We start from the raw sequence: 17,232 nt of genomic DNA, 5'->3' as shown, positions 1-17,232 counted from the left end.
CAGGAGTCGCACTACTGAGACAGAAGTGCCACGCCTTGGCACAAGTCTGAGGAGGATTTGAAACTTTCAAGTTCCTGAGTGTTGGGGACCAGTATGATGAGGTCCTGGCCTTGGAGGCACAGTGGAGATTGGCTCCTGAGGTGGTGGGAGATGGAGGATCTCTGTGTGTCAGGATGCCAACCACTTCTCTGTCTGGCTTTAAAATCTTCTGAACAAGAAGAAGAAAGCTTTTTGGTTGGGAGAGGGAAATAAATGTAGTTTTTATTCATTTCATTGCCTATAATCTCTCATGCTGGGGTGCTGGCAAGTGCTTAGTTATTTCCAGCAAAGCTGTCTTCCCAGCTCAGTGTGGGCTCTCAATGGGAAGCTGAGACTCATTGCTGGCTCCAGCAGCCTGGGCCTCTCACACACGTGACTAACCTTGTGAATCAAGGATTACCTCTGTCTTGCTGGTGAAAGTCAGAGAACATTTTAGGGTACATTGTGAGTCCCAATCTGAGGAGCAGCCCCTCTGGTTGGGTCACTGACCTTGGCCCCACACAAGAAGGCTTTTTGTTTCTTTATTTTTCTTATTGTTTTGTTTTTCAAGACAGGATTTCTCTCCTGGAACTAGCTCTTGTAGACCAGGCTGGCCTCGAATTTACAGAGATCCACCCACCTCTGCCTCCTGAGTGCTGGGATTAAAGGCATGCGCCACCTCCGCCCAGCCAAGAGACTCTTGAATGCTGCTCATAGTACTCAAAGGCTGAGGCAGGAGGATAATGAGTTTGAGGCCAGCATAGGCTACAGACAGAACAAGAAACAGGCCATTCTAAAGTACATGACAAGGATCTGTTTCAGATGGTAATGATGATAACTACAATGAAAATGATAACGATAAGAATAAAAACACCAGAGTCTCACCTACTCTTTTATGTAAAGATACAAATTTAAATCTAAGAACTGATTTCAGAGTTTAGAATTTTACCTGTGTCTGAAAAATATGTTTTCAAGGTGAAAGGGATTGAAGTCAGGCCTCATGCCTGCTAAACACAGCTGAGCTACATCTAGTCGCTGGAGACCTCTCTTTAACGAATGAAACTATTTAATGGAGGCTCATGAATATTCCCAGACAGTAATTGTTTATTTCTACCAGGTTTTGTTTTCTAAAAAACTGTTGGCAAATACTTATCTGTTTATATATCAATTAATGTATGTACCTGTTGACACACTTACATATGTATGTACCATATATATCAATTTAATATTTATTTACAAAAAGGAACCACTCACATAACAACACAAGTATTTGTTTTTTATGGTTTCTTTTAAATACAGGTACATTTAATTCTATGCTAGATTAATGTAGCAAATGTTTCACTTGGAAATAACTTTGTTTCAAAAGCACTAATAATTTGATGCTATTTTGCCAACTGACCACTGGGTGGCAATAAAGACCACAGACAGTTTTCAACCTTCCTCACCTCTTGTAAATGAAAAGCTGAATTGGAGTTGGGCTTCTGTCTGCAGAGTGGCAGCTATAGAGAAGACAGTTCATTGAGGACCCCCATCCCCACCCCGAGCTCCTGTCAATCAACTTTCCACTTATCACTGCATCCATAGTTACAATGTTGGTTTCACACAAAGAAACAGAGTTAGATTTAGCTAAGAGCAGCCCTTTATCGTGGGTGGCTATTGTACAGAATACTCTGGGAGGTAAGCAGAGAAGACCTTATTCCCTTCATTGTACAGCCAAGAGTCTAAGGTTCAGAGAGGCTCAGTGGAATTGTGGGGCAATTAATGCAGGACAAGCTTGGACTTCTTTTGTACAAAGCCAGCTCTCAGGGGAACATTTTCTTATCTTCCTCCTTCCACCACAGGTGCCCGTCCCCCAACCCCAAACCAAAAGAGCAAGGCTTGGAAATGAAGTAACATGTCACCCCCCAACTGTATGTACTGCCTTTTTTATGTATAACAGAATCTAGCCTCAAATCAGAAAAACAACTAAAAAGAACATAGTAGTCCCCCTCCATCCTGGACTTTACCTTCTGAGATTACAGTTGTATGAAGTCAGCTACAGTCTCAAAATAATAACTGGAAAATTTCATCAACACACAGGTCCTAGCTTTTAATTTGTGTGCCCCTCAGAGCCCACGGCAGATTCTCTTGATGAATGTTCTGTCCCATGAACCCGCTCTGTCAGGTGTGTACCCTGCACAAGCTACCTGCCTGTTAGTCGCTTGGTAGCCACTTAGCTTATCAGATGCATTATCATAGTACTGAAGTTCTCATGTCAAAGTAACCCCCATTTTACTCAATAATGCCCCAGAGCTCCCATTTTCATTATATTGTTATAATTGTTTTGTCATTTGTTACTGCTGTTAGTCCCATCCTGTGCTTCGTGTATAAGTTGAACTTCATTCCTTCATATGTGTGCAGGAAGAAGCATAGTAAATGTAGGTGTCAGTACTAAACACAGGATTAGGTTTCCAGGGGGTGTGTGCTTTGGGATGTATGCCCCTCAGACAGAGTGGGGACAACTGTATGCATGGTTTTCGGAAATGAATAAGTAGTAGCAATCTACAACCCACCTTTAGAGTTTACCTTTAAGACTTAAATACGTATGCTAGCTTTTTAACAATTGTGTGTTGTATTTTGCAGCATGGGCTCATGCTTGCTCTGCACCTAGACAAAGATTCAACACATAAATTGTTCTGAAATGAGGGAATCCGAGGATATTTATGCTTTCACAACAAAAGCAAATTGCATTCTTGAATAATTTTGAAGACTATCCAATGCAGTGACGACTTTATTTCACTAGTGAATTTGGGTAGCAGTTTTAGGGCTTTGTTTTCTGTTGAAAAGGATGTGACCTAACTGGCAGTTTCAAGTCAGTATAGACTTAGGGGTTTATGAGAAATATTGTGTTGTCATAGCAAAGAAGGTTCTGGAACTGCTATTGCTCTGGAAAAAAAAAACCAGACATTATGCTCTTGTTGATCGTGAGTATTGCCTCTAAACCGAACTCTGAAGTCAGAAATTTTAGCTTCAGTGTAAGATGTAGAGGAAGTGTAAATTTTTTACTGGAAATATAAATAAATTAATTAATTAAAAAAACAACAAGCCCCCCTCCAAAAAAAAAAAAACCCAAATGAAATAGCAATAACAACAACCAACATTGCTACATCACTGTATGGCTGTGGAAGATCCATCACTGTCTCTAGAATTAGAACCCTAAAAGATGATGTCTAAGAAAAATTTCTCCTTGCCTTTTCCAATATCTTTCTATATACCATGCCCGAGTCTCGTGTGCTAGGTCTGAAGAAATGAAGATTGGTTTGGTGCGGGGCAAGGAGGAAATCGGTTGTAGGGGCTGAGGTAAAGTTACTCAAAGCCTCAGAGAGCCCAAATCCCTTCCTTTATCCATCCTCACCCCAAGGCAGGGAACACCTTCAGTAACTTGCAGTGTAAAAGCTAATAGCATGGATTAGCGACAGCTGTTCTGTTTGAAGACTCACTCAGCAAGGGGCAAATGGTGTTGTGTCAGCTTGGGTCACCCAGGAAGCAGAGCCCTGGCTACAAGTGCTAACATTTTTCAAAGAGGAGAGAGGGACATGAGGAACAACATACCCACAGAGGGAGCCAGTATGAGGATTGAAGATATCTGTTACTGAGGTAGTCCCGACAGAGGGCAAGAGAGTGGCCAGCTCTATGGACTGTCCTCTGAGCGCCGGAGCCAACGTGGGTATCCACGAGCTGTTTCATCTGCTGGTCAGGGACAGGAAGAGAGAAACAGTGGTTTGTCTCCATCTTACTGTCCCCATCTTACTGGTCAGGCCCCACTTCACAGGCACATCTATCCTGCTTTTTCTTTGGTTTAGAGATGATAGTTCCTCAGATGGATCCGTAACAGCTGAGGCAGGGAGTGTCCTACAGATACAGAGGGGCACTAGGGAGAGGAGACTCACCAGGAGAAAGAGCGTTTGCTTTTGTCCTGAGCCTTGTTTTACAACCATTTCTTGAGGTGTCATTCTTCTCTCCTCGCGCATTATTTCCACTTGGGAGAGGAAGGGCTTCTTTTTGTACTCCCCGGCCTGGATCTTTTTGCATGAAGCTTTTGTTCCAGCATATTCTAACTTTTCTTATTCTCTTGTCTGTTTCTTGACTATTGATAATTCAGCTCTTTATATATTTTAGGTTAAAAATTTCCCAACTATTCGTATCACATTTCCCTTTATTTCATACCTCATTTTCCTGACTTAATAGTTATAAATGTCCATATTTATTTATTTATTTTTTTTGAGAAATAAAAGTTCTTAATTTTGTTTTCTGACAGGATTTTTCTGTACGGCCATCTGACCTTAGGCTGGCAGCCCTCCTGACTCTATGTGAGGTCACAGCACAGCATCAGCCTCATTGTTAGTGTGACTACAGTTTGGTTCATTGTTTCTTCATGCTTTGTGATTTGGGAGGCCAGCTTGCAGTTCTGTGTGCTTTGAGTCAATTCCTGTGTGTTAGTGTGTGAAAGCCTTTTCCTTTAGTTGGGTTGGCTTTGATCCTCCTTATAGGCCTCTCTAAACTTGCTGCGTGTCTGCCTGTGGTGTAGGAGAAGCATGACCGTATGGTAGGACTTGCATTTTGAGAAGTCACTGTGCTGCTGGTTGAAGGACAGAGTACGGCTTCATTGAGGTAAGGGGGCCGTTGTGCTAGTCTGGGAGAGAGATGAGCGATGGGTGAAGTCCACCAGGAGGTGTAGGTGGCAAGTGAGGTTGAATGGGTGATGACCTGAATATGGGATGAGGAGGTGGGGCAGACTTCTGTCCACACTACAGGTGCCTCACCCTTCCTCCTTTCTCTACTCCATGCTGCTCTGTTCAGTGTTTTCTTTCTCCTAACTTCCCATGATTCTCCCTACCCCTAGCAGGTGTGACAGCCTATGGCCTCTGGGCTGCATGCACCCAGGAGAGCTATGAATGTGGCCCAACACAAAATTTTAATCTTTCTTTAGAGGTTTTTTTTTTCCTTGTAACTCTATTGAGTATTTCTAGAGTATGAACTTTTTAGTTGTGTTGCTAGGGCCTGCTAGGGCATCCTTTGGCTTCTGTTCTTGTTGGAGGTCTCGCAGTCTCTGCACAGAGCCCAAGAGGTCATCCTAGGACATGGTGACTGGTCCGGGTAGCCAGGCCACACACACGATGTGGACTAACAGTTGTTGGACTAACATTCCCATTGTTTGGCTGTGTGGTCCTTCATAGAACCTGGGACTGGGGTGATGGCACTTAAGAAGCTGGGAGCAGAGCACACTTAGTGGTGGAATGCTCAGGCCTTGCTGCTCTGGGAACACAGTTCCCTCAGAGGGGGCTTGTAAGCCACTGGTGCCTGGAGGGTCCTGAGAGGACCGAAAGAACCCACCAGAGAAGACACGTGCAAAGAGCACATTTTCTTTTTCAACCCACTTTTTTTCTATAATCATTTCTAAACGATGGGCTTGGTTTCTGAAACATATGACTGCAAAATAAGATAAGGATGCATCAGTCTCCAGATGCAGGGTTTCATTTATTAAGAGATATATCAGCCAGAGCTTTGCTCTGAGATGTTTTGTTTAAGCAGAAGCCATAAATTTGAATTGACATTCCTATTAATGATGGAAGGCAGTTATGGATGTTTATGGTAAAAGGACAAAGTGGAAAACTTTGGAACCGGTTACATATAAAGCTGATTCAAGACAGTAGTCATGGAAAATGAAAATGAGCCTTGATTTCCAGTTCAGTAAAACCCGTCAGAGGTGAGGTTTCCGAGAGCCCTAGAGTGAAATATGAGGGGAAGTGTGGAGTTGCAGGGGGTTCCATTTAAACACACGGCTTGTGTATTAATATTCTCATTGATTTATTTTCATGCCAATATGTCTTGACATAAATATGGTGATCTATAACCTATCGACCATAAAAGTCAACATCATTTTTAAAGCTGACTCAGGGAAATCAAAACCTCATTGTTAGTGCTGATATATACCGTACGCTGCTCGGTAGAAAGTTAACCTATCTGTGCCTAGTCCTGGCTGAGCCAAACGAGAGGGGTGCATTTACTGGCGCCCAGCCTTTTCTGTAAGCTTTGTTTCTTAGGCAGTGTCCAGTGGCCCAGGATATGAACAAAAGAGAAAAAGGATGGTGTGGGCACCCAGGAAAAGAGTCTGTAAACCGAGAATGAAGGAAAAAACCTTTATGCCTACTGCTCCGAAGGCAGAGGCAGGGGGATTTCTGTGTCTTCTAGGCCAGCCTGATCTGTATACAAAATTTCAAGTCAGCCAGGGCTGTACAGTGAGACCCTGACTCAAAACACAAAACAAAACAAAAACAAAAGCAAAAACCACAGAAGCAGCAGCAACAATAACAGCAATAAAGAAAAATCTGCTAAGAAGACAGGTACTTGGCAAACAATCACCTTCTTAGGGTGGAAGGCCCAGGATGCCACTTCCGCCCCCCTGGCCAGGATGGACACCACTCTTGTCTTCAGTTGGTAGTGGATATGGTGATGAACACGAGCCCAGCAGGGCGCTTCAGAATGAAGGACACGTGGAGAAACTGTCAGCTAGAGAGACTCAGCCTGGGGGCCGGAGACAAGGGCTGTACGCCACAGCTTTGGACAAGCTACACACACAGCGATGGAGCCTTCGGTCAAATGATCACTATGGGATGAAATCGAGCCAAAGAGGATGTATTTCAGCAGCTTAGGGAGAATGCCAACACACACTGGGAAGACCTGGGGGCTGCTCCTCTTGCTCAGTGTCTGAGCAGCGTAAATTGCTGGAAATAGCGAATACTGGGATGTTTATAGTGGGAGGGTTTCCTGGGCACCAGACAGCTGGAATCACTTGCCAGATACAGACGCTGGTAACACCGCCTAAGTTAAGCAAGTGATTTACCCAATGTATCTAGTCAATGGCTGAGCCGTACCCGGAGTGAAGACCTCTGGCTCTCTGTCCAGGGTGCTCCCTTAGTCCATGTGATGGATTAGAAGACATAGTGATAACACACGGGCATGGAGAGCACGGCGCAGTATCAGAGAATCTTGTTTCCAAGTCACCACTGTGCAGTCACAGATCTTGCCAAATCCTCTGATGACCTCCAGGGTGTCGAGCTATAATGTGAACACTGCTGAAACCCTTCAATCATCACACACCACAGTTGAGCACGCTGGGATCCGTTTGTCGATTGACCAACGACTTCCTTGCTGGTGAGGAAAACGCATGTCAGAGGTGACCAAGAAACTAATAATTTATTGACTCTTATAATCCATGTGTCCTGGTGGGGCTGGCTCTAGGTAAGGCCTGCAGCGGGAGCCCACGCCGTGCCCCCAGAACCGCCCTAGCTTTACTCATTTCTTTCTCCACTTTCTCCACATCGTTTCCATGCCGATATGCATTCTGCTTCCCCTTTCTGAACTCTTCCACCTACTCATGTGAAAACCCAGTGAGAAAACTGTCTCCAAAAGTCCTGGGATGGTCCCTGTTAGTTTTAATATCATTTCCCAGGCTTTGTGTCTGTCCTGGAAAAACTACTTGGCCAGGGGGATATTTGCATTGGTTGCCAAGGCCTTTGTTGTATGCTCCACCAATAAGACCCAAGGGAGAAATGACTATACTCAAATCCTATGCAGAGAGAGAGACAGACAGACAGAGACGGAGACGCACAGACAAAGACAGAGAGACACAGAGGCAGAGACACAGAGACACACAGACACACACAGAGAGAGGCAATTACCTGAAAACGTAACAGGGAATATTTTGGCGAAAGATGCAATGCAACAAACCCAGCCAACACCAGTGACTTCTCTTACAAAGTCAGTTCACCCTGTGTCTCTTCTTCCATGCCTTTGTGGTGTTTGTGATGTCACGGTCCCAAATGTGGCCTCTAACAGTGGAGTCCCAGGGCCTAGCTAGCCCCAAGTCTTCCTTCTTTCTAGGTGTGTACTCACTGTCAAGGTGACCTTGTTCAGGGCATTGTGAGGTGTGAGGAGCATCATAGATAGCCTGGGGCACCCCGAGCCAACCTTGGCTAACACTATAGTCAATATGGGAGGCTAGGAAACTTAATGGGAAATAGTATTTGATGAGGAATCTCAAGGGGGAAGGAAGGCTGCTGGTATAAGTGTTTTGAGACTGAAAAACACTTGCTACTCCTCATCCTTTCCTCCAGCAGCCGGGGGAAGGTTGAAGGAGATTTCTAAGTAGTTATCACCGAGGCAGGAAGAAGCTAGCCAGGTGGGCTGTACTCCTATGAAGGGTTGGAGTCCTCTATACTTGCTCTTCTCATTGTGAAATTGAATTTCTGGCTGATTCGTTTGCTGGAAAAGTAATGACATCTCCTGAGTGAGATATTTCCGTCTCCTCCACAGAGGTTTATTGCGATCGTGGAATATATTCTTTAACCCCGAGGTGCTCTTTACTGCCATGCTTGCTTTGTTTGTTTGCCATGGAGGACTGCGCTTCTCAGCTTGCATGCTATAAGAAACTGTATGTATTGGGACGTGGAGTAAGAGATTGGAGATATGCTCCTGGGCTGTCGCGTGTCCATCCATCAGCAGCAGTGACGGCCTTGGTGACACCACTCCTCTGCATAAGCCCACACCTCACTGTCTGGAGAGAAACCACCGTGGTCCTCTGATCAGTTTCCTTATCGTAAGTTTCCTTGAGAGAGTGTGGCTCTCAGAGAATCCTTTGTAAACAGGATATGTATTCTTCACACCATCTGTGTGATCCCCTAATTCCTGTCAATAGCTCTCCGTTCTTTCCTTTGGACTCATAACAAACTGGCTGCGCAGAACCGCCTGGGGACTTCAGAGATGTCGCCACCCAATGGTCAGCCCCGAGCTCCTAATTTCCTCTCCCACAAAAATCTTCTGTGTGTGCATGTGCTGTGTATGCATCTGTGTGTATCGTGTTTGTGTGTAGTTTGCCTGTGTGTGCCTCTGTGTGTATGTGTGCTTGTGTGTATACTTCTCTGTATATGTATGTATATGTGTGTATGTGAGTATTGTTTGTGTGTATGTTGTTTATGTATTTTGTGTGCAGTTTGCCTGTGTGTGCCTCTCTCTCTCCATCTCTCTCCTTCTTTCTCTCCCTCCCCCCTCTCTCTTGCTCCATCTCTCTCTCTCTCCATCTCTCTCCCTCTGTGTGTGTGTGTGTGTATGTGTGTGTGTGTATGTGTGTGTGTATGTGTGTGTAGTGTGTGTGTATGTGTGTGTATGTGTGTATGTGTGTGTGTATGTGTGTGTATGTGTGTATGTGTGTGTGTATGTGTGTATGTGTGTGTGTATGTGTGTATGTGTGGGTGTGTATGATTATGTGTATGTGTGTGTATGTGTGTATGTGTGTGTATGATTATGTGTATGTGTGTGTATGTTTGTGTGTGTATGTGTGTGTATGATTATGTGTATGTGTGTGTGTATGTGTGTGTGTATGATTGTGTGTGTATGTGTGTATGATTATGTGTGTGTATGTGTGTGTATGATTGTGTGTATGTGTGTGTATGATCGTGTGTGTGTGTGTGTATGTGTGTGTATGATTATGTGTGTGTATGTGTGTGTATGATTATGTGTGTGTATGATTATGTGTGTGTATGATCGTGTGTATGTGCACATACCTGGATGCTAGAGGACATCCTCAGGCTATTATTCCTCAAGCGTTGTCCATTTTGATAAAACCTTTATATATATATTTTAATTTATTTATTTATTAAAGATTTCTGCCTTCTCCCCACCACCGCCTCCCATTTCCCTCTCCCTCCCCCAATCAAGTCCCCCTCCCTCATCAGCCCAAAGAGCAATCAGGGTTCCCTGACCTGTGGGAAGCCCAAGGACCGCCCACCTCCATCCAGGTCTAGTAAGGTGAGCATCCAAACTGCCTAGGCTCCCCCAAAGCCAGTACATGCAGTAGGATCAAAACCCCATTGCCATTGTTCTTGAGTTCTCAGTAGTCCTCATTGTCCGCTATGTTCAGCAAGTCCGGGATAAAACCTTTTTTTAAAAAAATAATAATATCACATATGTCTGCTTTGCTCACTGATTGCTCTCAACTTCTTACCACTCTGTGTGTCCTTCCTCCTCCCCACTGACCTCTCTCCCACTCCTATTTGTTCACTTTGTTTTGGAACCTACAAGGCTACCCAGGGCCACCAGAATGACTGCAGATTTTGGAAGTACCGATTGGATCCTGGTAGACTCAACAGTGGACACAACCGAAGACAATGATTGCTTCTCTTCCAGAAGCTGTAGCAAGCAGTTCAGTGTCCAAGGGTATGGTTCTGTGAGCCTCTCTTCCTTCTTTGACCAGTTGTCTTTAGGGCTGGTCTTATGTGGGCCCAATCCAAATAACCACAGTTGCCAACTTTGTTACTGCATCCTCTGGACTCCTAAGTTGTGTGGCTAAGGGCCACGTCAGCTGCCTGCTGAGGGTCACACTTCTTCTACAACAGCAACATGGACTTTATTGCTGGATTCAGTACATCAGGAAGACTGTAAGTTAGTGCAGGATGACATACACATGCAGACCTATCGGGGAATATTATTTTAAGGTGTGTTTCTTTTGTTTATGCTGCATTTGTTTAACTCTGTGAAGCTGTGTTACTGTGCCTGTCAAAAACACCTGATGGTCTAATAGAGCTGGATGGCCAATAATGATGCAGGAGAAAGGATAGGCGGGGCTGGCGGGTGAAGTAATAAGGGCGGTGGCGGGGCTCCGTCCCCAACACCCCGGCCGCCTGCCCGGCTAGCTTATGCCCTGAAATAATTACACGGACACTATATTCTTTTAAACACTGCTTGCCCCATTCTCTTCTAGGCTAATTCTCACATATTAATTTAGCCCATTTCTAATCATCTGTGTGTAGCACCCCAAGGTGCGCTTACCGGGGAGATTCTAGCCTATGTCCATCCTGAGTCGGACCGTCATCGCGTGTGTCTGCCAGGGAGCAGGGCATGGCGTCTCTGCTGAGGCGTCTGCTCCGGAGAGCAGAGCGGTGGAGTCTCTGACCTCACTTCCTCTTCCTCCCAGCATTTTGTTCTGTTTACTCCTCCCACCTATCCTCTAACCAATAAAATGGGCCAGGGCAGTGCCTTTATTAGCCAATGACCTTCCTCCATCATTTCCCCTTTTTCGGTTTAAACAAAAAAAGGCTTTAACATAGCAAAATTACATATAACAAAACAGTTATCAAGTAAAAGTTACAATAATCTTTATCATAACTAAGGAAAACTATAACTAACTATTCTTAACTCCATCAAAAGACTCCAGAAAGATACAATACTACCTAAGCAAACAAGAAAAAAGCAACTTTTAAAACTCTAGAAATGACAGAGACATCTTGCTGCCTGGACAGTCACCCAAAGTTCCTCTGTACCGTTGGGGCATCCATCTTCAGCCTTCAGGCCCATGGTATCCAGCAGACATTTCCATAAAGCAGGAAAATTCAAAGTCAGTTCGGTCACTATCTGTTGTGTCCTGCAGAATGTCTCGCAGACTCTTTCATGAATCAGGAACCCCGAAAGATCATCTCACCTTAGGCAAGTTCAGTAGTCCTCTCTCTGCGGGTTCTCTGTGTCCAGTTTATGCAATAGTCCAGGCAAGAGCAGTTTCTTGCCCAAATGGCTATCAAACTCCAAAACGAGCCTCTTCGATGCCCATCTTCCTCTTGAAGTTGATTGGTGCTGCCAGGAGCAGAGTGTCTCATTGTCATGAAGAGTCCTAAGTTATTAAAACATTAAATATCCTATTCTGTAATCTTTGAAAGACATGAAGAATGTCTATCTAAAATATATCTCTATATATCTAGAAAATCTAACTAACATGACTACAAGCTTTACTATTATCGATGATTATCCATTAACAACCTATATTTCTTAATTATACAGTACATATTTAAATTAACTACACAATCACAATACCTTAATCAAAATCAGAAACACTTATACATATAACAAAATTGACCTTAAATCTCTATCAATAAAGCAAAATCTATACTAATGTAAATTATTCATATCTATATCATATCCCCCTTTAAATGTAAAAGGACGTTTATAAACATTTTTTTGGGAATATGGGCGCAGTTATTTCTCTCTAAACTGCTTCCTGCTGAACGGGGAACGTCGTTAATTAGGTCTTTCATGGTATAACCTGTGTGCTAGTTTCTTCACAGTTGGCAATTGAGCGAAGCAATTTTCTGAAGATGTTTACACCAACCCTTCAGGAGGGCGTGGTTCATCATACCAAATCGGAATATAAGAAATGAACAGCGTCTCATCCTCTGTGAAAACAAAATAAGAAACTCCTTTCCAAAGTATCATATCCTTAGATCTTAATTCAAAATATCTATGTTGGATTAGTTCAGCAGTATTTATAAATAAATATCTTTTAGCATCTGTTGCTCCTTCCTCGGCATTTAAATAATTTAAAGAGAGCATAATAGTATACAGTATCAAAATTCTCTGTTTATTTTCCATCTTTGTACAGCTTTGTTTTAACCTCTATTTCGTTTATTTTTACTTTTAACTTTTTGCTTTTTGAGACAGGTTCTCTGTATCTTTGACCTGAAGTAACTCTGTAGAACAGGCTGTCTTTGAACTCTCAGAAATCCGCCTGTCTCTGCCTCCCAGGCATTGGGATTAAAGGTGTAAGCTACTACACCTTGAACTCACAGAGATCTGTTTGCCTCTGCCTTCTAGGCACTGGGATTAAAGGCGTGTGCTACCACACACAACAACCCTCTTCCTTTTTTATGTTTTTTACTTTAAGAACTTCAACTTTTAGTCTGCATATATTTTTAACACACTGTAAACCATTTAAAAATTTTCTTTGTTTTTGAATCTCTCTTTACTGTATATCTCTCTTTTTCTGACCACATGAGTCTTTAATTTACCAAGCAATCTCAGTAGGATTAAAGGCGTGGCTTTGGCGGCTAGATGTAGCCCATTCCTTAGCTTTCCAGCCTCATGGCTGAGGTACTGGCTGTAGCCAGCAAGGGAGCTTCAGCATCCTGTGCTTGCAAACCGCACAAACCGCCTGCATAATTGTCAGAGTTTGCCCTGGCAGGACAGCCCAGAAAGCCGGCATTTTTAAACGGCGCAGCTTTTTTCCTGCTAAGGCTGAAAACCGAAAAGCATGTGTTCAGCTTTTCGTCAACACCATTTACGTGTTTCGTGGCAGGACCTCTTAAGAGCTGCAGGGTTTTTCAGCTGAAGCTGAGTCAGGAAGCCTCTCTTAGATGAGGCACTTGCTTGTTAGCAAGCAGAGCAGACCCGAGAACACAGCGAGTCTAGTTGCCATCAAACAAATCGTAGCACTTTACTCCAAATGCTCCATTCAAAAGCTCTGTCCCCCACAGGAGCCAGACACAGATCGCAATGGCGGCACAGCCCCAGGAAGTCGCGCTTTAAAATGACACAGCGTTTTTTTCTGCTACTGTTGCCGAATCAGGAAATCTCTCTACAGCATGCCACCAACAAACCGCAAGAATCTGTGTTAAACTCTCTTTCCCTTATTTTTAAGCCTTCTCAGGTTTTTTAAGTGGATTTAGTCCATCACGTTGGGCGCCATATGAAGTAATAAGGGCGGTGGCGGGGCTCCGTCCCCAACACCCCGGCCGCCTGCCCGGCTAGCTTATGCCCTGAAATAATTACACGGACACTATATTCTTTTAAACACTGCTTGGCCCATTCTCTTCTAGGCTAATTCTCACATATTAATTTAGCCCATTTCTAATCATCTGTGTGTAGCACCCCAAGGTGCGCTTACCTGGGAGATTCTAGCCTATGTCCATCCTGAGTCGGACCTTCATCGCGTGTGTCTGCCAGGGAGCAGGGCATGGTGTCTCTGCTGAGGCGTCTGCTCCGGAGAGCAGAGCGGTGGAGTCTCTGAGCTCACTTCCTCTTCCTCCCAGCATTTTGTTCTGTTTACTCCTCCCACCTATCCTCTAACCAATAAAATGGGCCAGGGCAGTGCCTTTATTAGCCAATGACCTTCCTCCATCAGGCAGGCAGAGAGGATAAATAGGAAAAACCTGGAAGAAGACAAAGAGGAGCAAGGAGAGGAGAGAAACTGCTGGGGCCAGCCACCCAGCCACCCAGCCACCCAGCCACCCAGCCACCCAGCCACCCAGCCAGCCACAGAGTAAGAGGGAAAGTCAGATAGACAGAAGTAAGAAAAGGCAAAATATAGATGGGATGATTTAAGTGAAGAAAAGCTGGCTAGAAACAAACCAAAGCTAAGGTCGGGCATTCATAACTAAGATGATCTGGGGGCCTGCCAATGTGTGTGATTATTTGGGAGCTGCATGGCAGGCCCCCAAAGAGTTCAAAAACTCAAAAGAGTAAAACATCATATAACACAAGCTTGTGTACATCTTCACGTAGACCTCCTTCACTTAGCCAAGGTCCAGAAACACATGAGGGAGGCGGGTGGTACAGGAAACAGGAGCAGACGCAGTGAATTTTAATAGAGCCTTTCCTTGTCATTAAGTTCGTCATTTGGGTGCCTGTTCCAAGCAGGATAGGGATCTGATGGTTTTAACAGAAGAGGAAGGTTTTTTCTTTTCCCCTCACATCTTTGGCCTCACTTTGAGATGTAACATTTTTGCTTTTTTGTACAGTGTGTAGGGTTTTCCTTGCTTAAACTTTGCCCAGCGTCAGCAAGGCTGTACTGTCATCGGAGGGAATCAGCTTCTAGGAAAAACATGCCTGTCTCTTTCTTACCACCCCCTCCCCAGCACATTAGAAACCTTGTTTCTCAGCAGTTCTTCTCCTCCGACTTTGATTCAGTCTGAAATATTCTGATACGGAGTGGTTCCTAGAACTCAAGTCACAAGCCCATTTCTTTGAAAGCCAATCTGCTCCAGGAATATGTCATGCTCTTTTGTGCCTCAGAATCTTTGCAACCCCTTCCCCCTTCTTCAAATCCACATTCTCAGTTCTCTCTCTTCGTGCCTGAATCTGTCTTATCCTTAGGATCTCAACTAAAATGTCATGTACCACGGGGGCTTCTAGCTATCTCAGAGACAATCTGTACTGCAGTTTCTGACATTATCAACTTATTTACTTTCCACATTTCCCACAGAAATCTGCTTATTTATATTTTGATTGATTTTTATCTCTTTTCCCAACCAAATTACACATTCGATGAAGTTAGTAACCTGGTCTGTGTTCTTGCAGTATCTTGTACATGCGGATGCTCAACAGTTGCCAGCTGCTTTTTCCTTGTCTAGTGATAGGGTCTAACCTGTGGCTCATGGGCTGTGTGTACCCCAGGATAGCTACAAATGTGGACGAACCCAAAATGTAAACTACATAAAAACAATATGAAATTTTATTGGAATGTGTTTTTTTGTAACTTGGTTGTGTGGTTCTTGGCAGAACCGTTGTAGATAACAATGTCATGTTGCAGTGTCAAACATGTAGATATGCCTGTAGGGAACAGAGACTTGTGGCTTGCTCTGTTGAGGGCCACACTGTTTCTTCCATACAGTGCAATGGGCTTTACTGCTGGATTCATTTGTGACAGAGAAGCCACGTAGCCCCACTGGAGACAGATGGAACTTTACCTGGTAAGCCACAGGCCACATGGCAATACACAGATTACTAGAAATAGGTCAAATTAAGATGTAAGTAAGAGAAGCTAGAGCCAAGCAGTGATTTAATTAATACAGTTTCTGTGTAGTTATTTCAGATCTGGGCAGCTGGGAACAAACGGCCTCCTACAACATATTTAGATGATGATCACGTGGCCTCTGTGGCTGTGGCTGTTGGTGACTACCATCAGAGATTAGCATGAAGAGAAGTAGTTTGAACTGAGGATGTAGCTCAGTGGTAGGACATCTGGCTAGTAGGTACTAGGCCCTGGCTTTGATCCCTAACACCTTTTAATAAACAAACAGATAACTAAATAGGCAAATAAGTAGCATTTAGAAAAAGAAAAGCAATCAGGGTTCCCTGACCTGTGGGAAGTCCAAGGACCACCCACCTCCATCCAGGTCTAGTAAGGTGAGCATCCAAACTGCCTAGGCCTCCCACAAAGCCAGTACGTGCAGTAGGATCAAAAACCCATTGCTATACAGAGCTAGTTCCAGGACAGGCTCTAAAAAAACCACAGAGAAACCCTGTCTCGAAAAACCAAAAAAAAAAAAAAACCAAAAAAAACCCATTGCTATTGTTCTTAAGTTCTCAGTAGTCCTCATTGTCCGCTATGTTCAGCAAGTCCGGTTTTATCCCCTGCCTTTTCAGACCCGAGTTGTCTTACATTTTTTGGAATTCCTTAAAATCCAGTACAAAGTGAGTCCTGGAGATGACAAAGCAAGAGGTAACATGCAATATTTTGCTTTAAAAAAAAAAGAAAAGGAAAAGCAGTTTGAGATTTTACTTCAATTTTGGGTGCTGGAATTCTTTGTTGTTTCAGTTCTTCGCCTTCCTTTCCAAGTAGCAACTGGAATGGGGACATTGATGTGGACACAAAATGCCTTCACTTCATACTCACTTTGTATGAAATGTGTGCTCCTGAGTACTTAAGGGAAAGCAGCTGATGCCACAGTGAACTCTTCATCAACTTTCTGGGAAAGAAGTTCTGTGCAGTGTAGAAGATAATGCATCAAAGAAAAAGATTAGTCAGAGAGGTTGATCTCTTTGTTCAGAACTTTAAGAGTAGTTTAATGATGACTGGTTAAATATCTTTGTTGTTATTGACATTTGCTGTCAAACATATCAGTAAGCTTTTACTGGGTCTTGTTAGAATAACAAAGTGTTCTAAAATATTTTTTTAGATTCACTAAATTTATTTTAAAAATCATAAAATGTTTCTTTAAAAAAGAGCATTACATTCTGCACACTGCTCTGAACAAATGCCAGGGACATGTGGACTATTCCTTTCCTCCCTGTCCCCCCCCCCCCCCCACACACAATGTTACAGCGATCACAAAGCAGGGTGTTCACAATAATTACACAGGGAAACTGTTTTAGAACCACCCACAATAAAGAAAAATTAAATTCACCACTCTGCTGCCGTTTCAAATTTTTAATGTTGATGCATGTCCTCCCCCCAAACCTATAAGTAACTAAAACATTATACATCTTGTCCACACTACATCGCAAATGCAGAACACCTATGAAGCAGAGGAATGTTGGCTTTTTAAACAGAAGCAGAAAAGAAAAAAAAAAGTTGCAGGGCTCCTTCAGTTCTTCACTGGTCTTAGGAAAACTTTCCAGAACACTGCTTCA

General features: G+C 43.6%; 1 pseudogene; it reads right to left on the bottom strand.

Annotated features, from left to right (window-relative positions):
* Positions 1-17,232, bottom strand: part of LOC121453023 — a 30,753-nt pseudogene that overhangs the window by 3,920 nt on the left and 9,601 nt on the right.

The sequence above is a fragment of the Microtus oregoni genome, unplaced genomic scaffold, assembly GCF_018167655.1.
Source record: "Microtus oregoni isolate MIOR12 unplaced genomic scaffold, Mior012 000010F_ref0000083, whole genome shotgun sequence".
Lineage (NCBI taxonomy): Eukaryota > Metazoa > Chordata > Mammalia > Rodentia > Cricetidae > Microtus > Microtus oregoni.
This window is presented reverse-complemented; position numbering and strand designations above follow the sequence as displayed.